Genomic DNA, 25839 nt, shown 5'->3' with positions numbered 1-25839 from the left:
CAAAGGTTTATTTACATTTTGAGCGTTCACGTGACGTCTGATTTGTTTACATTTTGAGGGTTCACGTGACGTCAGGTTTGTTTACATTTTGAGGGGTCACGTGACATCTGGTTTGTTTTCATTTAAAAGGTTCACGTGACGTCAAGTTTGTTTACATTTTGAGGGTTCACGTGACATCTGGTTTGTTTTCATTTTAAAGGTTCACGTGACGTCAAGTTTGTTTACATTTTGAGGGGTCACGTGTGGCCATGTTTGTATACATATTCAGGGCCACTTGGTATCCAGTTAGTCTACATTTGGAAGGATCGAATGCTGTTCTTATAATTAATAATATTATAAATTAATTATGAAAACTCAAGGCAGTTTGTTTTGGAAATTTTTGTACTTATTTCTTTTACCACCTCTGTAGACGTGCATTAGTCGCTGCTAGACAGCATATGTACTCGTATTTGTTTGGCCGTCCGCCTGACATTTTATGAGCACAATCCCAGCATATTTACTTCACCGGTTGCAGGCCGAGTGGGCCGCAGAGTTGTGTTGTTTGTTGGTGTCAAGCGCTAGGGTTGCAACTGAGTTGGCAAGGTGCTTGCATGCTTGCGGTTGTGTGCCGGCGCATCGTCACCACCAACGCCTTCAAGGCCATTACTGCAGACACACGCCCGCACACGGTGCACTTAGCTGCCAAGCACGGTCGATCGCTCGGTCGGTCGGTTGGCACTCAGCGGAGCATCAAGTGATTTATGACTGCCAAATGAACTTCGACATTGACAAAATAAATTCCATCAGCAGTGCAGCGAAAAAAAAATTGAGAGTGACAGGCAAAAAAAGAGGAGCGTGGAAATTATAGAGAGTGAGACAGAGATGAGTTAGAAGTGGCATTAGATAAGGCAGTGGCGATAAGTATGCGATTGTGCTGTGCAACAACGCAATGCTATTATGAGCTTGCAGTGAAAATAACAGTTACAAAGTAGTCAGTGGCGATGATTTGTTTTTTATTTGGCACTCATTGGCATTCTGTGCGCCAAATATTTTACTGCAGGCATACTCAGCGATGCCGCCAGTGATGCGGCGGCTACTTTGTCAGCCACAGTCTCGGCGTTTCGAAAAACGGTCAAAATGTACCCACACATCGTCATTCAGATAAGCAGTGTCAATCACATAATTTGTTTCTTCCTTTGTTTCATTATGTCCGTCCGTCCGTCTGTCTGTCTGTGCAGTTTTTGCCGCGCATTATCGAATTATTTGTATTTCCAAGTGCAGTTTTTTCCTTTCCGTTTTCGCTAGAATCGCAGCTATCGGCGTCTCATCGCCGTCTCATCATCTACTTCACCAGCGTCAATCGATTCATGATTATTTGTAACCTTCACGTGGATTGACAGTAAGTGACGCATTGCTTAGAGATTACTGTCATTTTATCTCTGCTCTTGTGTTGTTTGCTGTTTTATGGTTTTACGAATAACAAGAGAAACGGTGCCACGAAACTTCCATCCAAAAGATAGATTCTTTAAATAGCTGATGTTTTTCTAAAATTGATGATGTAATTGAAAATGCTGAATGTAATGTTGTAAATACTAGCTTTCTAACTATTCTGAGTTTGATCCAGAGTGTCCTACATCACAAAACAGAGTTCATCTTCTTCGAAAAACATTTCTGAGTGCTGTTGGTACTTATCTATCTTTGTGAAAAGAAACTACATTTTTACCTTTTTGGTTGGTCATTCTTCCCAATTGACATTAACTACATCTTAGTCTTTTGCTTCGCTGAATCCGAGACCAGGACCGCTTCTAATATAGCCTTGTCCTACTAGCTTTTGTGATCTTAATAATTTTAGTACCGTCTCAGCGACTATTATATATATTTGGCGTAGGAACCTTTTAAGCGATTATAGCCGAGACTGGCAATTATATCAGCGACTATTACTGGATCAGAATTCGACAAATTAATCTGGAATACATCCTGCGCCCAGGAAATGGGTCTCAGAAAATTATACATAACCTGTGCAGTACTATCGGCTCTTTACTAAGGGCCATTACATCTTCGATGATGAGGATGGTCCCTTGATTACTAAAATTTAAATATGGCGGTAATGAGAATCAGAACAAAAATGTGACTATCTAAAGGTCACAGTTTCTCAAATACATATATAAAAGGGGACCTCTTTGGGTGGTTGATTTGTGTGTAGCGCGACAACGAAGGATGTGGGTATTTTCGTGAGACTTAATTACTGACGTTACAATTTATTAATATGTTTAGTTCTTTCAAAGACTTCTAATTCTATTACTGGACTAACATTGTATGGAAAGTGATTTGGTTGATTCCTAAACTCGATGTTATTTAACCTTAGTAATTCACCGGGGAACCTGTTGAGTTGAATAACAAAAGGTTTACGAAATATCACTAGAGAGAGTACGAAACCAATATGTTATGTATAATTGTCGAAGCTCGATCTCGAGTTTAGTTTTGACTCAGTAAAGCTGTAGTATTTTAATTTTGATCGATTTAATCTACATTTCTAAGTTAAAGTCAAACTGGATGAGTTCTATACTGCTGTGAGACGTCACATTTTTTGATATTAGAAGATTTTAAGGTTTAAAAAAACCCTATTCAGTAATGTAATTTAGTTTTTAAACAATTTTACTTCGTAAGGAGTGTCAATTTCTCGTGTAATTGGAATACTAAAGTTTTTACTACTTAAATTGTTAAATTGTTGAATGGATTCAAAATCATAAGTTAAATCCTAACATGAGGTAGTTCGAACAATTTTTATGTACTTAAAATGTAGTTTTCAACGGTTATTGGCATTCTAAGCCATTCTACTCGAAGTGAATGTTGATATTTTTCGATTGATAGACTAAACTCGGTGTTTGAGTGTATTCAACTTAGAAAAATTGCCATATTCAACCTCTAATTGTTCTCAATTTACTAAATATGGCAATTAACTAATTACTCAATTAGTATTAAATTGACTATAAATTTATTGAAAATTCATTAAAGTAACTCTATTCGTTCTTGTAGAGGGAAAAGAGTATGTTTGATGTGTATTTGTATTAATTAATTATTGACCACATTAATTAAATAATAATCAAATATTTATTGTTGTTAATATCAAATGTGAAAAAAATTGATGTAAAATTTCTTTACAAAATCGAATCAAATCTAAATTGAGCGAAATTTACAATGAATATATGTTTTACATTATTTTATTTCAATACCATTATGTATGAAGAATCAAAGACATTAGACAGCTGTCTAACAAGCTCTATCAGACAAAGACAGCTAACTAATTTTAATTGTTTGAAATAAATTGAGTATTTTCGAATTAATAACCCTTTGATTCCATTCTAGCCTTCTCACAGTCAAATTAACTTTAATTGAGAAACCAGTTTTTGCCCTTCACACTGCCGGCTACTCGATAATCGATCAGCTGTTATACATTTTTGTTTTTGCTTTTCATAAGTAGTGGATAAGTTTCATCAGCTGATTGAAATTTTTAGCAGCGACATCTACCGTCGTGTAGTGTAAACAACAACTCGCAGATAAAGAACGTATATATAATTACAAATAAGGTCTTTGTCGCAGAGTTGCATTCCATTTTCAAGGCGATTAAAATTCAATTAAAAAATAATGTAGATGTTTATTTTGTATGGTAAATCGATCTTTATCAACGATTTAATCGAGCAGAGCCCGGTGAATTGCTCATTTAGCTCCTGTGTGAAAAGGCTATTACTTCTTAATTGCTTTAACTAATTAACCTGTTTGTATGTGGTATTTATTACAAATGAATGTTTTGCCAATATATTTCAATTATTATATACCCATAAGTTTTTTAAAGAGATTCTATATTTTTCGGTAATAAAAAAGGGGCCTTGGGTCTTACAATCTTCTCATTTTTGATCAAATAACAGTACATTATTTTCTCTAAAATGTGTTAAAATTAAACCGAAAACATTTGTTTTTACCAAATCACATCAAACAAATCAGCGTACACCATGACGTATACGTAACACAACACCTGTGAAAGCAAGAGTGAGCTCATCTGCTCACCAACTACACAAGCACCCGCTAGTTGTGTGTGTCATTCAACGAATTTTTAAATGCAAAATTAAAGTAGTCACACTAATACGTATTACAACAAATGCAAATCGAGAGCAATCAGCGTTGAATGGCATTCAAATGGCGGGAAGTGTACTTGTGTGCGCCTAACACATGTGAAGTGCATTCGAATTGTTGGCGATCAGCGATGTTGTCTGTCACTGCCATAAGCGCACTCGGGCAAATGCAATTGTTTGTGTTGCACTAGTTTTTGTTGTTGGTTTTATTGTTGTTGTTGCTGTTTGTTATTGTTGTTGTTGCTTACTGCTGTTGTTGTTTGAATTTGTTGATATATGTGTCAGCTGCGCAAATGAGGTCAGCAATGATGTGAAGTCAATGCTAGCGGCAACTCAGTGGCAATAGCAGCAGCAGCAGTGGCAGCAACGGTGCTGAATTACAAAATGAGAAAGCGCAAAAAAATGCAATGAAAACAAGTGAAAAAAGAAAAACAAAAACAAACCTAAATACACCGCTTAAACGAAAATGGCTTAGCTAGCAGTGGTGGCAACAGCAGGCATTATTGCACATAGTACATTTTTATGCCACACAGGCAACACATGCCACATACGTAGGAGATAGCTAGCGTTGATGCGAGATGCGCGCTTTTATTGTGGCAGTGTGTGTCAGTGTTGCCATATATTTCACTTTTTTTGTTGTTGTTTTTTGGTTGAAGCTCTCCCACTTGTACTGGTTTCAGTTTTATATTATTATTTTTTTAACTTTTTTTCTGTTTTTTTTTCAAGAAATTTTATTTTTAGGACATTTTTTTAAATATTTTTCCTCTAAGAAATTTTTTTTTTTTTTTTTAATATACTATTTTCTTTTATTACAACTTTATTATTTATTTCTTCCATTTCCATATTTTTTTCATTCCCCTTCATCACTCATTCTACGAGTACTGTGCTCAAACTGTGTACTGCCACATACCATATACCAAACAACCGTTAGCTGAGGTTAGCTGTTGTGTCAGCTGGCTGGCAGTATAGTATGTGCGCTTAAAAAGTACCGTTATTATGTATAAGTTTCTGTTTTTTTTTGCGCTCTTCTATTTGTCACAGTTTACTGTCTTTTTTTGGTTGCTACATTGCTGTTGTTATTGTTGTTGTTGCTGTTTACTTTGCGTTGTTTTTTTGTTGTGTTGCCGTTGAACGATTTTAGCATTTCAAATGTGTCGCTGACATTAGAAAATCAGCGTAAACTCATGTAGCCGCAAGCGCAAAAAAGAACTACTAAGTGGAATACGAATGCGCTAAGCGCGGCACTCAGGAGTGGCACTGTATGTGTTTCATTTTATTTCTACGTGTACTATAGCGGTACTTCAGTTGATCACTTTTTTTTTGTAGCGAAAAATAAACTACAAAACGTACATATGTAAATGCTTTATGAAATGGATAGTTCGGGCACATACACACAAATAACCGCAAAAAGTCACACAAAAAAAGAGAAAAATTATGAACGAGCAAGCATATGAAAATCTGTAAAATTATGCAAAATGAGTGACGAAATGAAAATGGAGATTTGTGTTTAATTTTTTAAAGCGACAGCGAATGAGTGAGCGACTTGCTTTTACTCGCTTGTTTGTATTTTGGGGAAGGCGTGTAAATACCGTTATATGTCACCAAGTACCCAATAAGAAATTTATAAAAGAAAATGTAGAGTTGCCAACTGTTAACAAATTTAATTAAAAATTTATGATGAAGAAACAACGCAGTTGTAAGAATAGTGTTAATGAGTAGCGAATTGGAAGAAAGTTGAAAGTGTTTCTTGGGTAGGGTTGCCACCGATTTTATTTATTTAGGATTCTGTAAAATTGTTTAGGGCAGCGTATACTATATGAGTTTCAAAATCAAGATATTTGAGATATTTTGAAAATATTTTGTTGAAGGGTAGCCACCTGTTTAAAATTTTTTTATTTTATTAAATACTTTGATTATATTTAATATATAAAATAAATGATGTATTATGGACTCAACTTCTTGTGAAATTTTTTTTCGGCATTGTTTTCGGGAAGAGTTGCCAACCGTCTGAAGAACTGCCAAATTAAAAAGACATTAATTTGAATTTAATATTTGAGTTTTACTTAACCGTAATCGCTAACTATATGCACGAGTGTCTAAGATAAAAGTAACTTTGAAAGGGAAGTCTGAAGGCACAGATAATTCTTAAAGGTATATGTCAATAAAGGTTGAAAGTTCATTCTTGACATGCTAATTTTTTCAACCGCTATGGGACCGTGTAGATAAAAGTAATGTCTGATTAGGCTTGTAGCGAGTCTACCAATAAAAGAGAAGCAAAATCTGAAATCTGCAAGAGAAAGTTGACCAAACCTTTTCTTCTTCTTAACTAGCGTAGGAACCGCATTCATTCTTGCTTTTGGCAATTTGGCGTCAATTGCCAATAACAAGTAATGCCAGGCCCTTCTCCATCTGGTCCTTCCAAGGGAGTGGAGGTCTTCCTCTTACTCGGCTTCCACCGGCGGGTACTGCATCGAAAACCTTCAGAGCTGGGGCACTTTCATCCATTCGACCTAACAGCGTAGCCGTTGTCTTTTTATTCGTTGAACTATATCAATGTCGTCGGATAACTCATACAGCTCATCATTCCATCGTCTGCATTTGTTTAAGGGATCGTAAATCTTCCGCAAACCCTTTCTCTCGAAAACTCCTAGTACCGTCTCATCGGATGTTGACACCGTCCACGCTTCTACATCATAAAGCACGACGGAAATGATGAGGGGCTTGTAGAGTTTGGATTTAGGTTCATCGAGAGAGGGTTTTACCTTTCAATTTCAATCAGTCCAAAGTAGCAACTATTGGCAAGAGTGATGCTTGGAGTGGAGAGTTGGATTTCTAGGCTGACATTATTATTGGTGTTGATGGTGGTTCCAAGATAGACGAAATTATCTACAACTTCAAAGTTATGACGTGGGAACCGAGACGCGAATGCTCTGACTGCTTGTTTGATTATAGGAAATATTTTGTCTTGTCCTTGTTCATATGTGCAAATCCCACATGCTTCGCTTTGTTATCCTGTCTGGAAAAAGCAGATATAGCTGCGCGGGTGTTATTTACCACCCACCAAACCATTCACTTATTTTAAATATATATATCATCACTCTTTCACTTTAATTTTAATGGGTCTATATTTCTGTTGCTCGCTACATTAATTATTCTCGCTGGGCATATTAAGAGCAATGCTCTCATAAACCTATATTTCAAATTTCCGCGAATTAGCCCAAATAATAGTGAGGTTTGATAGATTAAAGTGTAGGATTTTTGAGTCATAAGAGAAGTTAAAAATCTGGAAAGAGGAATAACTCTTGTCTAATCTCTAATGATTTCGAAGATAACCGCTGTCGCATTGTCTATTTTTTGAATTTGAAACGTGAGTAATTAGAATAATATAAATGCTTCCTTATTGCCCGAAGTTAGAAGGTGATAACAATGACAGTTGTCGTAGTTGAAAGTTGCGGGAAAAGTGGAGTAATGACTTCTCTCCATTTTTAAGACATAACATTTATTTTTAACAGACAGTGTTTGAGTTATTTGATACACGAACTTTTAAGCTTGAGGCTCAGTATTTTTCAATTCACTTGTCCAGAAGACTGTTTTAATTATAAAATGAGTAAATGTATTGCATATTGCTTTTAAGAGTTATTAAACTCTTTAAACCATATACATCCATAAGCCGAATTCTTGAATTGGCAATAGAATTCAAATTTCATATAAATTACCTTCCGTAACTCGGAAGCCTCTCTAACTCGAAGTTTTTTGTGGATTATGGTGCTTCGAGTTAGGAAAGTTCAACTGTATATAAAATTCTATTATTATTATAGTTCACATACTTCTTCTCTAGTCTTTATACAAATTAGAACTCCTTGGAAGTTACTGCTGTCAATTATTAGCATTCTTGAGCACTATTTTCCTATATTTCTGGTGATGATTTATGGATGTTATCTATTTTCCTATAAATTCTTAAGTTGGAGATTTAGGAACTTAGCAGGCTCTGTGATATTTCCGATGATAAAAGAAGATATAGAACTTTTTATAAATTACAATTTTTAAAACATTGGCAATTCATAAGGTTAACGGGATATTAGTAGATTTTTAATAACACTTTGACCAAGACAGCAGTTACAAGTCCAGTGATTTTCGAGTCATTATAAACAAGAGTTCCTCCATTTGAAATAATGTAGACTTGGAATTATCTCAATTTCCGTGACTGTCAACTTCCGTGAATTTCTCCAAGATTAGGGTCTCGTATCAGCTTTCTTGAGTAAATGTTGCTATTTTCTTAATTTGGCTGAGACTTTCATTAAAATTAATTTTTAAGATTTTAATATTCATTTAAATATTACTTTAAACTAATAATATGCAAATTTTTATTTTCAGCCTCACAAGCATTGCTTAGGTCAGGCTTAGGTTGGACGGACGACCTCTAAGCCAGTAGATGGTAAGTGAGTATTTAAATATTTTTTTTTATTTAAATAAAGTCACATAATTAATACATATTTTATTGAACAAACAATATTCAATTTTTATTCTAAGCGTATAATATCTAAAACTAAAATTTTCACGAAAAAACTACGAAATCATATATTCAAATATTTGTCAAAATATATAGTCAAATATATCAGTAATTAATTTCCAGTGCACATTTTGGTACCCTCAAACCACCAAATTCTACCATATTTCAAAAAATATTTATTCAAACATTTCTTGAGCTCATTTTCAAAGAAAACAAAACTAATAAGTCCACCACTAAAACGTCTAGGCAACAGCTCCACCAACCTGCCTGCCGTTATTTCAAGCCTACATATTTTCGGAAATGCAATTACAAATTAAATGCTTTAACAGCCACTATAAGGTACTAACAAAGAGGGAAATGTGGTGGCGTAACGGACGGAAGTGAGAACAGACAGGCTGTGTAATAAGGGGTGCTGATGTTAATAGTTAACAGTAGTATGTTAAGCGTTTACAGCGTGCTGCTAAATAGCGCTTCAGAGTAAGCGAGTGTGGTTTGAGCTGGGAGGTAGGTGTGTGTGTCAGTGTTCATCCGCAATTTACAGTTGTTTCTATAGAAATTTCTAAGAATCGTATTGAATGACACTCGGGCAAGACTGAAGTAAAGTGTGCCGCAGCAATAAATGCTGGCTGGTACAATGGAAATTATCGGAATTCCTTCGTAGTCACTATACTTATTTATATGCGTAAGCTGATGCAGTAAGACATAATAAGGAAAAATGTGAAAATTATAGTGTATTAGTTGGATTGTTAGTAGAAAAATATTTAAATTTTCTAGCATATTTTTCAAGCTATCATTCGTTTAAATAATATTTTTATTTATGTGGCAACCCTTTTCTAAATAGTTTTCGACAAAAATGGAATATAAATGTTAAAGTTTAGTACCAATATTGAATTGGAATAATTAATTTTAACATTTCTATTCCCAAATATATTTTTTACAAATTATTTTAATTTTATACCGGTGGCAACCCTTCTCAAAAAATATTTTGATTTTCTATCCCTCTTAAGTTGACTACCTTTATTGGAATTATTTATTTATATTCCGAATTTTAAATTTTTATTTTTTTTTTAAGGTGGCAACCCTCCTTAAAAAAATATTTCATATTATTAAGTATAAGCTTTCATCAACCTCATCAATTTGCTACCCATATTGTTGTGTTTATTTAAGTTATGAATATTTTTAAACTTTCGAACAGGTGGCAATAAATACATTTCTAATATCATTAAAGTCTTCGAAAACCATTGATCCAATCATCATCATTTTAAAGTTATAATTACACGCTATTGAAGACTTTTAGACTCTTGTCTTCGCACTACAATACCATGTCTATTATTTGCAAAAACGTCAAAATGTAGGCAACGTTTTTGAAGTTTTACGTTAAGCAGGAAAGAAGCATAGCCTGCAGTTAGGCGCATTGAAGCATTGCTAATTAAATGTTGGTCGAACTAAACTATTCCCAGTATTACCATTTCTGAAGGAATTCAGGAATTTTATATTCTTTCATGCTTCATGTTAATCCATCATCAGTATTTTAAATCGTAACTACCAAGAAAGAGCTTTTACCCAAAAGCTTAACTTAAAATTACCCAATTATTCTATTTAAAAAATGTTAAAAATTATAAAAATATCTACAATTTATGGAAAACTTTAAACAGACTTTGATAACAGACCATCAAATTGCTAAAAGCTAAATTTAAAGCTTTTGGGACAACTTTTAACAGTTGTTATACTGTTAATATAAGTGATGATGTCATACTTGAAGACACCAACAGCAGTCTAAAAGTGCTGAATAAGCTTTGGTGTGCCGCTTTTAGCCTCAAATAACTTATCTGTAATCTAATAGTTGTACTTCAGTATCCTTTACAAAAAGCTTTTTTTATTCTAACAACATATATAGTCCGCAGTTTACCCATAATTATTCTTTGAGAGTACTATAAAATCATTTCATCCCCCAAAACAATGCTTGTCTGAATTTCCAACCCTTCAAAATGGGTGTATAGGAAGAGGAAGTTTGAAAGAGTGTTGGCTGTAAAGCATTCAAACAGAGGTACAAATCATCCCTGTTTATGAGGGATATTTTATTTTAAGTTGTATTTGTATACAGTTATATGGTTGAATCTGTGATTAAACTTTTAAGAAAAACACCAGGAAGGACAAAACTATTTTTATCAGAAAGCTCCGCTAAACAGTTATAGCAAAAGCTTTAAATTGGCAAAAGTTTTAAGAGGAAAGTTTCAATAACTTCCTTGATTTTTTGAAAATATTAATTTTGCTGTCACTTATTATTACTCAAATCTTATACTTTAGAGTTATAAGGTGTATCTTACAAAATAAAGAAAGAACTTTTTGAGAAGATTATCTTTTAATTTCTTTAGCATGTGGTTAAATGTATAAGTTTTACAAAATATTTTTTGGGAACAAATTTTAAAAATATGAATTTTTGACTTTTAATACAGCTTTGTACGCGAAGTAAGCTGTGGGAACAGTTCTATTTTTTGTTTTTTACCTAATTAACGGTTAATTAATAAGCGGTTTAAAGTCGAAAATATGGAAGAGCGCCTTGATTTATCATACTATTCTAATGAAAATGGATTTTAAGGGTGGGAACAGATTCACTTTGAAAATTTTGGTGCACTACAAACATTTTGAGTTGGTATTTAATTGAAAATATCAAATTATTAACAAAGTAACTGTTCACAAAAAGTGGGAACAGTTTTATAAAGTAACGGTCTTTACTACAGAGACCAGTTTTGCAGCTTGTATGTTACTTTCCTCTTAAAATCACAAAAAAGCATAACATTAACAGCCTAAGAGCGCTGGGAACAGTTTTATACTATCGTTAAAAGCATGTAAAGAGGCAGCTAACATTCTTCGAATTCGCCCTAACATTTTCGGAGTGCACCGCACCACCCAACCAACAACATACAAACCTCAACTGGCAGCAGCAGTCGTTCGGTCGGTCGGCTGGCAATTGCGAGAAGCAACAAACTTCAGTACTTCCCATTGCCTTAGACATTGTCGTACAACTTGTCGGTGGCGGTTCCGTTGATGGACAACAACGACGGCGACACTTTTGTTCGTGGCAATGTTGGCGGCGGTGGCGCCTGATTTCGCTACCAAACTGTGTGGTGGTTTTGCTTGCGGATGCCGTTTTTAACGAGCGGCAACGACCCACTAAACGACTCAACAGCACACGTTCGGCAACAAACAGTTGCGGCGATCTCGGCAGTTCAGTGTTGGCATTCAAAACGTGCGGATGTCCAACGCTTATCGTTGTACCGTTATACGCGCAACCAAAATCGGGAACACACGTGAGTGGGAGTGAGAAAACAAAAACAAAAAAGTTCGTATAAAAAGCAGAAACAAAGAAAATAAAAATTTCTATAAATGCCAAATTCCTGTGACGGCATGCAAGGCGCGTGAAATTTGCATGCTAGGACACATACATATATACAAGTTCGTATATCACAGTTAGGCGGATGTGCAATAAAAAACGCGCGATTTTGGTGCGTGATGGATTGCCGTTGAGTCTCTGTGTATGTGTATGCCGCATAAGTGAGATGAAGTGCAAAAAGTGAACACAAAAACAACAACAAAAACAAAAGCGAAGTAAAAAGCAGATAAAAGTAACAATAATATTTGTAATAGGAAAAAAGTTTTCCTTCTTTTTTTGTCCTCCAAACGGAAGTGAAATCATAAATTCACACGTGAATGAGTGAGAAAATTCTGACGATTTAAAATGAGTGCTGTTCGAGTGATATTTCACAGCGCTTGCACACACATACTTACATACACACAGGCGTGATAAAGTGCTTGTCAGTGTTCGTTAATAAAATATAACGATTTAAATTTAAATGAATGAAAAATAAAAAAAAAGTTTGCGAAAAATAAACTTTTCCACTTTTCTTTATATGCTACAACAACAACAAAACAGCAATCGTATGCAATTTGTATTGAAAAGTTGGCTGCCAGCGGAAATCGCGCTGCCGTAGTGTGAACAACGTGTGGCACACGCCTTGTTGAATTTCCATCGAAAACCAACAAATATGTAAAAAGTAATAATGAATGCATGCTGCGGCCATAAAAAGGTAAATTTCGAGGTCGAGTTTGCAAAATAAAGGAAAATAAATAAAAAAAATTCAATAAAGAAAAAATTGAATAAAAAATTGCGGTGTTAAAAAATGAAAGTGCATGAAATATTTATTTGCTTATGCAAATGTGAAAAAAAAATATTTTTTTTTTTAATATTTTATTGTAGTTGCTTTTGTTTATGTGCACTATTTGAGCAGCTGCTTTGTGCTTTAGCTGTTTGCTTGCCTTTGAAACTATGATATAGTTCATGTGTTGTGCGTAGTCAAATTGTTTTTTTTTTTTGGTGTTTACAACTTTAATGTGTGTGCTGTTATACAACAAACAACAAAAACAAAGTTTTTGACGGCGTTATTACATTACAGTGTGTGCGGAGAAATGCATTAAAAACGCAAATTAAATGCAAATTGTAATTAATATAATGCGCTAGACAAACAATTCAATTGTAAACGTCATTTATGCTGTTATTTAAAGTGGAAAGTAAGAGAAAAAAATCGTAATTTTTTTTAAATATTAAAATGATATGTTGGAAAAAAAATAATATTAAAAAAATTAAAAAAAATTTAATAAAATATAGAAAAATTATTGTAAAAAAAAATATTTATAAATATATATATGTCTGTATGTGTATATGAAAAACATTAACATATCAAATATTAAAAAAATTTATTGAAAAAAAATCTATAAAAACACAAATTAAAGCACCCTCACATAAAGTTGTAAAAAAGCAATGTGTTTGAGAAATTAATACAGAAATTAAATAACTGACTGCAGCGACGCGTTTTAACAAAGTAAAAAATTAATAATTTTATGCAGAAATGCGAAAAAAAATTATATTAAGCTTTTTACATTAATTTATATTGCGTAAACAGTTAATGAAGCATGTGTATTATGTAGAAAATATTTAACGTTAATTACTCGCACAGAAAGCTAATTAAAAAGCACATGGAAGCTCTTTCGCAAGAATTAATGCATTTCTATACTCTACGCACATGCTTTGTTGAACGAAAATGCATTATCATTATTTTTAATAAATAATTTATTAAAAAAAAATATTAAAAAATTTAAATAATCTTTTTAAGTAAAAATAAATAAGAAATTATTGACAATAAATATTAAACAAAAAAATATTACAAAATTTTGCTAATATAAAATTAAAAAAAAAAAAACAATATTTGAAAAAAATAAAATCAAAAAATAAATAAAAAATATTACCAAGTTTTGCCAATCCAAATTAAAAAAAGGAACAAAATTTAGAAAAAATTCTAGTCACTTTAAGTATAGTGCAAATATTTCACATAATAAAATTTCAAAAATCTTAACCCAAATTTATAAATAGAAAAATAAATGGGAAAATTTCATCTTAGAACCAGTAAGGAAAGACTAAGATCGGTTGCGACCCAACTTTTTGTACTCTCGCAATTTATTGATGTAATTTTTTTAAGACAACACACAATTTGACCCATATATTCGGCCAATAAAGTCCAATAAAATAAAGAAAATCATCCTAAACCGATTTCACTAATTTTCACCACTAAGCTACACTATATACACTCACTTAATTTTGCTAAGATATCTCACATATTAACGGATATATGCGGAATAAAGCCCACACATTGTTAGGTGTCTGGGAGCTAGGGGAAGCTCTGATCCGATTTTAATAATTATTGGAACAGAGACACACAATTAGGAGAAAATAATTTCACCTGAATTAAATTAAAATATCTGAAAGATTTACTGACATTGTCGGTGAAAAATTTCACTTTTGGACTGTATAAGGAAATGGCTAAAAGAACGGACTGCAGAAAGTTTGCTTTATATAGCTTAATTGGTTTGCAAGATATATACAAAAAACCTATTTGGGGGCCACTTTAAAAAAGAAATTACACCCAAATATGCCCCTCCCTAATGTGATCATTTGTTCCAAATTTTACTTCCGTTACTTTATTTATGGCTTAGTTATGACACTTTGTGTGTTTTCGGTTTTCGCCATTTTGTGGGCGTTGCAGTGAATCGATCTTCGAAAGCAACCTCGTCAGGGCGCCAAGGAATATGTGTTCCAAGTTTCATTAAGATATCTCAATTTTTACTCAAGTTTTCGCTTGCACGGACATCCGGATTTCAACTCCACTCGTCATCCTGATCATTTATATATACATGCATGATATGGGGTTATATCTAAGTCTTTTATTTCTGTGTGATACAAACAACCGTTATGTGAACAAAACTATAATACTCTTGTGCTACATGTTGCGAGAGTATAAAAAGTATTTGCTTACATTATTTCAATAAAAAATATTTGTCAATTAAACTGAAAATTTAATTATAATATATATATAAACAAGAAAGCCGTTTAGTCTAACTCCATTACTTCTTTTCTCATTATTTATTTTTTTCAAAATTTCATCGGAATCGCTCGAAACTCGTTACTCGGGGGTCGCTGATTACGAATTTGACGTTACTTTCCAATACTTCAAAATGGCGAACCATTATGGTGGGCACATTTTAAAAATTCGCCATATGCCATATTGAATCCGTCATTTTGAATTTTGAAAAACCGACCGACCGACAAATCAGCGACCGAAAACCCCTGAGTAGCGAGTTTCAAGCGGAACCGATGAAGTGTTAAAAACACTGTCCGCCATATACATAGGTACTGTCAAAACCCTTATCTGATGGGGTTAAATGGACCTCGGCTTCGGATTCAGCGACCCCAAAAACATAAGACACACATAGTAAGACTCCCAGGTCATGACAATTTTTTTTTGTGTGGCTGTGTAATTTGGTTATTCTACTAATAATACTGAAATTTTAGGAATATTTTTGCTGTGTATTTGTAACTCTTTATTACCCATACTATTTTACTTTAGTTTTTAAATATCTCACAATAATTCTATTTTTTTTTTGCTTTGGAAGATTCTGCAAAGTATGGCAGGAATACATAAGGGAGACCTCGTAAAAAAATAAAAAATAATTTGTTTTGAACACTTTAACCCTAAGTGGATTCTAAAGTATCCAATAGAAATGTCGGGTATTAAATAAGAGTTACAATGGTTCGTAAATCCAAAGGATTTTTTATAACATCAGTTCTTTTAACCCTTAAATGCATGGCGTACCATATATGGTACATGCGATTTAAGGCAATTAAGGCTTCGTAATTCAATCAAATTAATCAGTATCGCAGTTTTGTTTACTTACAGAAGGCGTCATATATGCTAACTGTTATTTAAAAATTACCGAAGCTTTCAGAAGTTTATACTCAGTTGACAGTGACCTAACGAAGTGGTCGGAAGTCTCTATTTTTAAGCTAAACTCATGTATTTAAGGGTTAAAATTTGAAAAACTTGATATCTCTATCATAACTGAGCATAAAATAAACTAAATCATGAATATTCCAACACGCTACAGCTCTTTAAAAATTCATAACTGCTATATCCTACTAAATGTAATTTGCGTTCTCCAAAACAACCTATTTTGCATATATTTTCAAATTATATATTATCATTAAATCATTCATTTATCGATTTAAATCATCAAAGAAAATCAAATACGTATGTTTTCATTTATTTTTCAATTACAAATTGAGGAATTCTCTGCATGCTTTCTTTCAATTTTCTGCAGAAATTACTGCCACCCTTAGTTCTTAGAAAATGGATTTAATGAAAAAACGTAAAATAATTCTCTCAATATTTGAGAAATAATTTGAAGTTCTCATGCATATAATATTTAATAATTATTTCCATAAGAAATTCATAGCTATTCCTAAGTAGAAAAAAAAGATAACTGAATAGTAAAAGGAGTTTCTAAATAAAGCTTACAGTAATTTAAGTAACGCGGAAGTACATTATATGGAGGCTAGGGAAAATAGCATGAACTGACCTACTTTCACATAGTGCTGTTGTTGTGGCAGTGGAAAAGATTTCTCATAGTGGGATTTCCGAGTAATGCTGATGAGTACATAGTTCTCGGTGTTAGGATATACTATTTTTCTTTAAGGAAAGTAGTTGATCGTATGTTCTATTATATATGGCTGGATATGTAAAGGAAGTTAACACACATGACGACTACATTAGTATCTCACTGAGGTTCCGAATCCTCATTATATTTCTTTTATCTATTCAAATGAATTTATGATACACAAAATTACTCTCTTTAGCAAGTCCTTAGCAGTCCTTAGCAGTCCGTATTTGTTTCTTTTTCAACTCTTCAAATACAAATTTTGAAAATATATTAATAGTAAAAGATCAAGTCACATTTATTGTGAAATCTGAGAATTTTGTCTACTCTCTTGTAAGTTAAAAGTTTCAGGTGAGACTCCAAATCTGATTCTATAAAAAAAAACGTTGTAATTGTGGTATTTTTTGTCAAATTTCAAACTTAAAAAAAATAATTTAACATTTCCCCTCACAACTTCTCTCTCAGAAACTTTTTGTGATTGATAGTTGATATCATGTTTCTTGCACATAGTTTTTGTACATATGTCAAATTTATTGACAAAACTATATCCAAAGGGAAATTTCTAAAAGTGTCAAAAAAACTATCAGTTTCCACTATAACAACATTGCCCTAAACTTGAATTTATATACTAGATTGCCAATTGGTTTAAAGAGAGTAAAATAAATTGCTGTAAAAATTAAATGATAAACGTTTTCTTTGCTTTTCATTTAGGCTGTTATTAAATTTGACACATTGCAAACCACACATTAGACGCATATTAGCTTGGAGCAGAGTTAGTACTACTAAAATAACAATTATTGATCACAAAAATATTAATAAATTATATGGAAAATGAGCAACAACATAAAATAGAGTTGCCATATTTAATTTTTTTTTCACATATATCAATTCACTTCATAATTTTAATTATCTTCGACTAACGTTTCACAGCTGCCATACGGCGCAGTACCGCCAGCTTGTCATTCGCCTACATGCACTCGCAATGTGAGCGCGCGTACGCAATTCATCATAAATTACTCAGCGTTGCCTTAAAGTCCCGCAGGCGTAATAAATATTATTTCATATCTGCATATATACATACATATGTTTATGTCTATATGTGTGTTCATATAAACGTTTTTTTTCTCAATAATTTTTTGAATTTTTAAAATGTATCATTACCGTTCGTTGGCAGATTAAACGTTTATAAATACCTTGCCATGCTTTAATATATTGTACAATTTATAATTAATTGAAAAGTAATTTGTTTCGTCATTTATTAATAGCGATACCATAATTATGGCAGTTAGCTGTTGAAAAATGTATTATAAAGAAAAAAACATTAAAAATAAAATAGTAATTAAGTAAATTCATTTTAAACGCCTAGCAGCGCAATAACAATAAAAAACAATCAAATTATGAAAAAGCGCAGCCAATATCCATACTTATATGTATATAAATGTATGTGTGAACAGTATTAAATAGCTGGGAATTAAGGAAATAATTTAAATTTAATACTTAATGAGGACTTAAAATGAAGAACAGTTTATGTTCAGTTTGTAATGTTTTGAGGTATGCAGTTTTTTATTAAGGCATATTATTTTTTTATAGGCGAGTAACGAGAGAACGCTTAACTCAGTTAAATTATTCGGGAAAGTATGTATTAAAAGGTTTCGATAGACATAACCATAACATAGGTTAGGCTAGGTTAGGTCAAGTTAAGTTAGGTTAGGTTAGTTTAGGTTAGGTTAGGTTAGGTTAAGTTAGGTTAGGTTAGGTTAGTTGAGGTTAGGTTATGTTAGGTTAGGTTAGGTCAGGTTAGATTAGGTGAGGTGAGGTTAGGTTAGGTTAGGTTAGTTGAGGTTAGGTTATGTTAGGTTAGGTTAGGTCAGGTTAGATTAGGTGAGGTGAGGTTAGGTTAGGTTAGGTTAGGTTAGGTTAGGTTAGGTTAGGTTAGGTGAGGTGAGGTGAGGTTATGTTAGGTTAGGTTAGGTCAGGTTAGATTAGATGAGGTGAGGTTAGGTTAGATTAGTTGAGGTTAGGTTAGGTTTGGTTAGGTTAGGTTAGGTTGAGTTAGATTAGGTTAGATTAGGTTAAGATTAGGTTAGGTTAGGTCAAGTTAGGTTAAGTTAGGTTAGGTTAGGTTAGTTGAGGTTAGGTTAGGTTGAGTTAGATTAAGTTAGATTAAGTTAGATTAGGTTAGGTTAGGTCAGGTTAGGTTAGGTTAGTTTAGGTTAGATTAGGTTAGGTTTGTCTGGTGGGCCAACAGGTCCCGCATAGACCAGTTATGGTCCTTAGCGATACCAGATGGAGTCACGTCACGTATTCCCTGAGTAATAGACAACGGTTAGGATGCCTGCGATTGACGCGAACTTTAAGAGATTATGAGGCTTCACTAACGATATCTCCTCCAACTTATCATATTGTGGGGCCCCTAGCTAGCTAGCGCAGGACAAACGCACAACAGCTGCTACACTTTTTCTTTGGTGCCCTGCACTTGACACTTCCTGTATTCCACCCGATTTGACAGCCTCATCTTATAGGCCGCTACTAGACTGTGACCAGTAAGTATGTTAATCATGGTCCTACAGCCCTTTTTATCCAGTGCTAGTAGAAAACTTGTATATTTCTGATCCACCGCTTTGCACATGACCTTTGCGGTTTTGCAACCCGAACTACAGGAGGATTTTTCTACTCTTATTATGTTATTGTTTACTAAAGAATTTTTCTTGTTAAAATATTCATTCTTATATTCTAAGGAACGAACAAACTTATCCAAAAACCAATACCCAATACAAAGATGTTGAATTCGGTCATGATTTCCATTTTTTCTAGGTTAGGCTATTTCATTAGAAAAATATCACTTTAAAATGGGAGAGCAATTTTCCGATTTTCGATGGTTCTGAAAACTTTTATTGGAGACTTATTTGTAAGGTTCTTAATATATTTTGTTTTTGCTATCTGAGAGTTAATAAGACAAATCTTCAGACGATAGAAAAAATGGAAAATAGCGGTAAAGATTTTTGGTTCTTATTAAAGCAAAAAATCCGATTAAAAAGTATGGAATCATTTTTCTATTAATTGAGGCAAATTTCTTTTGAGGTGGCAACTATATTTCGAAATATTTTTAATATTAAGGGGTTAGGTGGGTTTCAGAGCCTAAAAACAAGGATATTCATAAAATTTTTTTTAATATATACCATCATGTATTTCATTTAAATAATTCAGCGTATTTTTTGAAATTTTTATTAAAAAATTCAAAAACTCAACCGTTGATACCTCATCTCCCATGACATGTCCAAAAAAAGGGCTTGAGATGGACATCATATCGCAATTTTGGTTTATGTAAATACAATAAACCAAAAATATTTCGATAGTAAATGGATAAATCTAGTTAATGAAAAAAGGAAATGGAAAGGAAAAAGGAAAATATTGAAATTTAAATTTTTGACAGAATTTATATAAAAAAACTAACTTTTTTCGAAACATTTTTCGGAATATATTGGCTCGACAAAAATAGTTATAATAAACATATAAAAATCCATCGTTTATTAACTAGATAATGTTATTTCAAAGATGTGTGCAAAATTTGAACAAAATCGCTTCAGAACTTTTTGAGTTATCGTGTCCACCGACTTGATAAATTTAGTTTTGAGATAAGTGTGTTTAAAGTTTTACATTCGTGCTGACGTGGCCTGATGGGCGGAAGTCCTAAGGGTATATTTCTGAGAATATTACTCGGATTGATTGGATAATTTTGGATAATATTTTAAAAATATTTAATAAGACAGTACATTTTTTCACATTTTCAAATTTTGCAACCCACCTTAAAGCCCTGAATACTTTTCAAAATTTATATATTTTTATAATTATAGTTTTTTAAATATGTCATAACTCCTGGCAAAATATGTCAAAATAAAAGTCTTCTCGCAAACTTTCTAAAAAAAATGATTTTAAAACTCTTATACACGATATTTCAGAATATTTTTTTCTTAATAATTTTTTTTTAGATAGGTGGCAACTTCATAAAAAAAAATTAAGTCCATAACTCTCGGAACCTTTTCCAATGTTTTCTTAACTTCCTAACCTTTGATATTATAATTATTTATATTTCACTTATTTTTAGATAGGTGGCAACATCGTCCCAATTATTATTTTTTTTTTCAAAGATTACCAAAAACTTTCCAGAATGCTTTTTAAAACTTATTATCTTTGGTACAATTTCCGATAAAATTTTCATGAGTGGCAACTCTGTCAATAAAAATTATTTTTATAATTTTAAATATGTATATAGAATTCTCCACCACTTTCAGTGATACTTTCTTAAAAGTTGTACAATTGCGCATATTTTTTTTTTAAATTCACATTTACTTTTTCGTTAGGTGGCAACACTAATGCCAACATATATTTTAATGAAACATTAGTAAAATACTTTCAGTTTGAAAAAATACCGTTATTTAATTAAAATAAATTGAAAATTATTTAAAAAAATTGTTTGTACATATTTTGAAAACTGAAAGTTGCTAGTTTTTATGTGTAAAAGCTGATTCTGAAACAGCTCAACTTAGAATTTTTTTACTATTTGTACATAGTTTTTATGTATGGGTTGTTTGTAGCTACTTTTGTTCAGCTTAAAACAGTTCTATTCTACCCAAATCTAATTTGAATATAGACACATGTTAGTCTTTTTGTTGTTATTGCTACTACGACTACTGTTGTTGTTGTTGGTGTTGTTTCAAGCAACATTACATGTCAAAAAATTTGATAAAACAATTTATTTTCTCTCGCATAAAAGTTGAAGTTGAAAATTTCTAGGCAACACTACACATACATACATACTCTTATGTACATATATATGTGTATGTGTTTGTCAGGGATTATTTTAATATGGGTGTAAAGAGTTTCAGCGCCGCTTGACTGTGACAATGTGTCGGCATCTGAGTTTATATGCATACATATCCACATACATATAAGTATATATATTTGTATGTGAGTGTATGTGTGTGTGTTTATATACCTCTGTGTTTGTGTTTATCTGTCTCTGCGTGTGTCCGTACATTTACTAATCCAACCTTGTGGCATAGAATGGGTTAACACGCTTGCGGATTTGACACTATCGGCTTATGAGTGTCATCAGTTTTGTAGAGCACAGCATGGCTAGTGGGCGAACACGTCTTAGACCATTGTGCAAGTGATAGTCTACACAGACAAACCTACATACATACAAACAGATATAGAGACAGGCACATACATGGAGATGTTTGTGTGCGCGGATCTGACAGCTGGCCGCCAGGCAAAGAGGTGGCACAGCGACTACACAACTACGTTTGGTGCGTGCCTAAGTGTCGGTGGCGAAGACGAACCTAATCAACGAAAATGTCTATATGGCTAAATATTGTATATGAATATATCTATATATATATGTATATATATATATATATATATATATAAGCGTTAAAGGCTAAAGGAATTCCACCATAGTTAAATTTATTTGTACACTTCTATATTGCATAAGCAGCGTTTAAAAGTATGCTTGCGTTTGTGGATTTTCACAGACGCACTCTTTTTTTCTTTTTTTTTTACTTCTGTTGTTGGATGACCTCTTGTCAATGATAAAAGTACATGTAGCACACATGAAACGCGTAGGATTTATTACATTTTATTGGTCAATTTTGCACAGCTCAACTTGGCAGTTGTTTATTGTGTGTGAATATCGACGGAATAAGAAACAGTAGAAAGGATAGTCTACTTTAAGGCGCGCGCACACATGTAGACTTAAAGAACTTTAGCGAGTGACCAAGGTGAGGTTTTCCAGAGTAACTTTATGCGCTTGCAGCAGCTTAAAAAGTGAAGAGATATAGCAAAAACTATATATGTATGTGTGCGCTCAAAGGTATGCTTTAAATTTTGCCTGCCTCTTAACCGCTTTAGCAGGTAAACAACAAGCATAATACCATACAGAATCGATGCGCTGCGCCAACAACGTTCAACGTGCTGCTTAAGTAAGCTGCTTACTATGTTACAAGTCAATCTCATGCAGTGTAGCATACTTTTCGGATTAAGCGCGTAGGCTATGTAAACACGGAGCGTTGTGTGTTGGCGGTTGCCAAGCGCACTGCTGTGCTGTTTGAATTTAGTAGCTTGCTGGCTGTTATGGTATATACGTGTATATTTGTATGCGCGCCTGAATATATGCTACATTTAATACACATGCACGCCTAGTTGTATGCTACACATAATCATAAATATACTCACTCTCTCCGTGTGTGTTTGTATTGCACTCATGCATAATTAGCCTTGAATTTTTGCTGGTTTTGCGAGCGCTCACAAGTGTTTGAGTGTGTCTCTGTGTGTGAGTGTGTGTATGCGTGCGTAGCAGCGCTCGTTGAGTGTGTAAACAGTAGCGCCGCCTCCGACGCCGCCGCTGCCGACAAAAAGCAACACAAACAAACCTTGAAGTCGGCCATACGCCTAATTAGCTGCTTCGACTTTTGCGCTTAAGCACATACACACATACACATATATGGAAACTCCTACAAACACATATGAATCACATACACTTGTACTTTAGCCTGCCTCAGACGCACCGCCACACATGCGTACGCAATTAGATTAAATGATTATCGTTCGCTCTGTGCATGGCATACATAGTATAGTACATACATATATGTAATTTCGGATGAAATTTGTTTTCATTTTGACTGGCAGCAACAATCAAAGTTTGCGTTAATTGTTTTAATTTGTCGTTATGAATAACAAGCCGAGAGTGGCACGGAGTGTGACTGAGTGACGGCGTCGCCGGCGACATGCGACAGGCAGATAAAAATTATAATAAAAATAATTGCCTAGAAAATAAACATATTTTTTGGCAGCGCCGCGCATAATAACGGACATGCTTAGTATTATTATGATGAAGCAAAGTTTTGTTTGGTGACAGCTGCCAAATATAGTAATTTAAAATTAAGTAAAGTTTTTGTGGAAAATTTAATAAGGGTCAAATATTGTATATTTAATTAGTAAAACAATGAATAACACAATTTTTAATTTTTTTTATTCTCCATAGAATGAAAACTAGCATAAATCGAAGAAAAAAATTAACACAAAAATTCTTAAATTAAATGAAAAAGTATAAATAATAAAATATAAGTACAAAGAATAATAGAAATTATTGCCAAATTCGGTTAAAAAAAGTCGAAGGTTTGACAAAATATTGATATGCCGCCTAAAAGTAGGCAACAGAACCTTTATAATTTAATTTTTGAACTTATCCACCGTATCCAGTTAATCCTTTTTTGTAATCGCAGCCACTTCCTTTTCTTCTTGACGGGCGTAGACAGCGCTTACGCGGTTATAGCCTAGTCCACAACAACGCGCCACGCATCTCACCTTTTGGCAGTTTGGCGCCAATTGGTAATACCAAGTGAAGACATGTCATTCTACACCTGGTCCTTCCATCGGAGTGGCGGGAGGACTCTTCCTCGGCTTCCACCGGCGGGTACTGCATCGAACACTTTCAGAGCTGAAGCTTTTTCGTCCATTCGAACAACATGATCTAGCCAGCGTTGCCGCTGTTTTTTTATTTGCTGGACTTTGTCTATGTCGTCGAGTAACACATACAGCTCATAATTCCGTATTCCGTATTCGCCGTTGCCAATGTTCTGAGGACCATAAATCTTGCGCAAAATTTTCCTCTAGAAAACTCCTAGTGTCGTCCCATCTGATGTTGACATCGTCCACGCTTCTGCACCATAAAGTAGGACGGGAATGATGAGGGACTTGTAGAGTTTAGTTTTTGTTCGTCGAGAGAGGATTTTACTTTTCAATTGCCTACTCAGTCCATAGTACCACTCTTGGCAAGATTGATGCTGCGTTGGTGCGCAGTACTTCCACTTTTTGATCAATTTAAATCACCAAAGGCTTTCATCTCTCTGTCACTCTCTTAAGCTACATGGTTATAATAGTTCTGTATATGTGTTGTGGTCCTGACATTGCTTTAATCTCGCACATTTGCAATTTCAACCACTTTAGAGTAATCTGAAACAAAAGTATAAACTCTCAAATCAAAATGTTTAAAATACGAAAGATCCATCAATCGATCGTTTTAAGGCTACACAAAAAAAAATTGCTTATAAAATTACTGTGCTCATTGCCTTCACCATCGATCTCTTTGTTCGATATACATCTCTCTTTTGTACTCTCTTTTTTACTCCATCTCTTCCCTTGTGTCTTTCTTTTACTCTCTATACTTGCCTCTCTATCTCTCCCTCTCTCTTTTTCTCCATCTCTCTCATGACTACTTTTTTGTTCAATTAATCTCGCTTTCTTATCCCTCTCTCTATAAATATAAATCTCTATAAACATAAACAAAATAGTTAAAATTAGCTATGATACTCAAGTTTTCGATGCGAAACCGTCGTCGTCTTTATCTCGAGTGTTTGGGGCCACGTTGCTCCTAATGTATTTAGTATCTTACTCTGGTCTGGACTACTCCAGACTCTTGTCATACGCGGCGCTAACTTTAGTGAACCACAAAACTGTCACAATGTTTTAGTTAGTCTAACAATTTAAGTACACAAAACTCCTACTGTCACTCGATAGAAAATATTGTTGGAGTTTGTTTGGAATACTCACTGGCCACTGGCTGGTGGCCGCACACGCCTACAAAAAACGACTGACGGATCGAGATGACTGCAAGAAATGTCAGGAGCAAGGAGGTACGAGAGAAACAATGAAGCATCTTTTGTGCACTTGCCCTACATTGTCAAGGCAACGTCTTTGCCACTTGGGGGCCTCACTATATGAGAATCTGGAAAAGATATTGATAGTGAAGCCACATAACCTTTTAAAATTCGCGTCAAGCGATGACTACTCCTCGTCGACAACATGACGACACTCCATCTGGTATCGCAAAGGACCAAAACTGGTCTATGTGTGGCTCATTGGCCTACCAGTATAACCTAACCTAACCTAATTTAACAATTGGAATATATTAAGTTAAATTAATTTCTAAATTCCAAAATTAATTTCCTTTGATATTAAGAGATGTTTGGGTTTGCTCTCATTAAGTTTCAATAAAAGTGCACTGTGCTTTCATTGCAATAAATTTATTACTGCCACAACAACAAAACAACATAAATCAATTTAAAATACCTAATTACAAATTAAAATATAATTTTCTGAAATAAGTGGAAAACA

The 25839-nt window shown here is 33.6% G+C and overlaps 1 protein-coding gene across 1 annotated transcript in view; it reads left to right on the top strand.

Annotated features, from left to right (window-relative positions):
• Positions 1-25839, top strand: part of LOC105216588 (cryptochrome-2) — a 108566-nt gene that overhangs the window by 55604 nt on the left and 27123 nt on the right. Inside the window, exon 5 of the mRNA XM_054228000.1 lies at positions 8484-8544. The gene's annotated coding sequence lies outside the window, so the exon portion shown is untranslated. The remainder of the gene's footprint in view (positions 1-8483; positions 8545-25839) is intronic.

Source organism: Zeugodacus cucurbitae, chromosome 3 (assembly GCF_028554725.1).
Source record: "Zeugodacus cucurbitae isolate PBARC_wt_2022May chromosome 3, idZeuCucr1.2, whole genome shotgun sequence".
NCBI classification, from domain to species: domain Eukaryota; kingdom Metazoa; phylum Arthropoda; class Insecta; order Diptera; family Tephritidae; genus Zeugodacus; species Zeugodacus cucurbitae.
The sequence above is the reverse complement of the archived record's forward strand: the minus strand, read 5'-3'. Positions and strand labels throughout refer to the sequence as shown.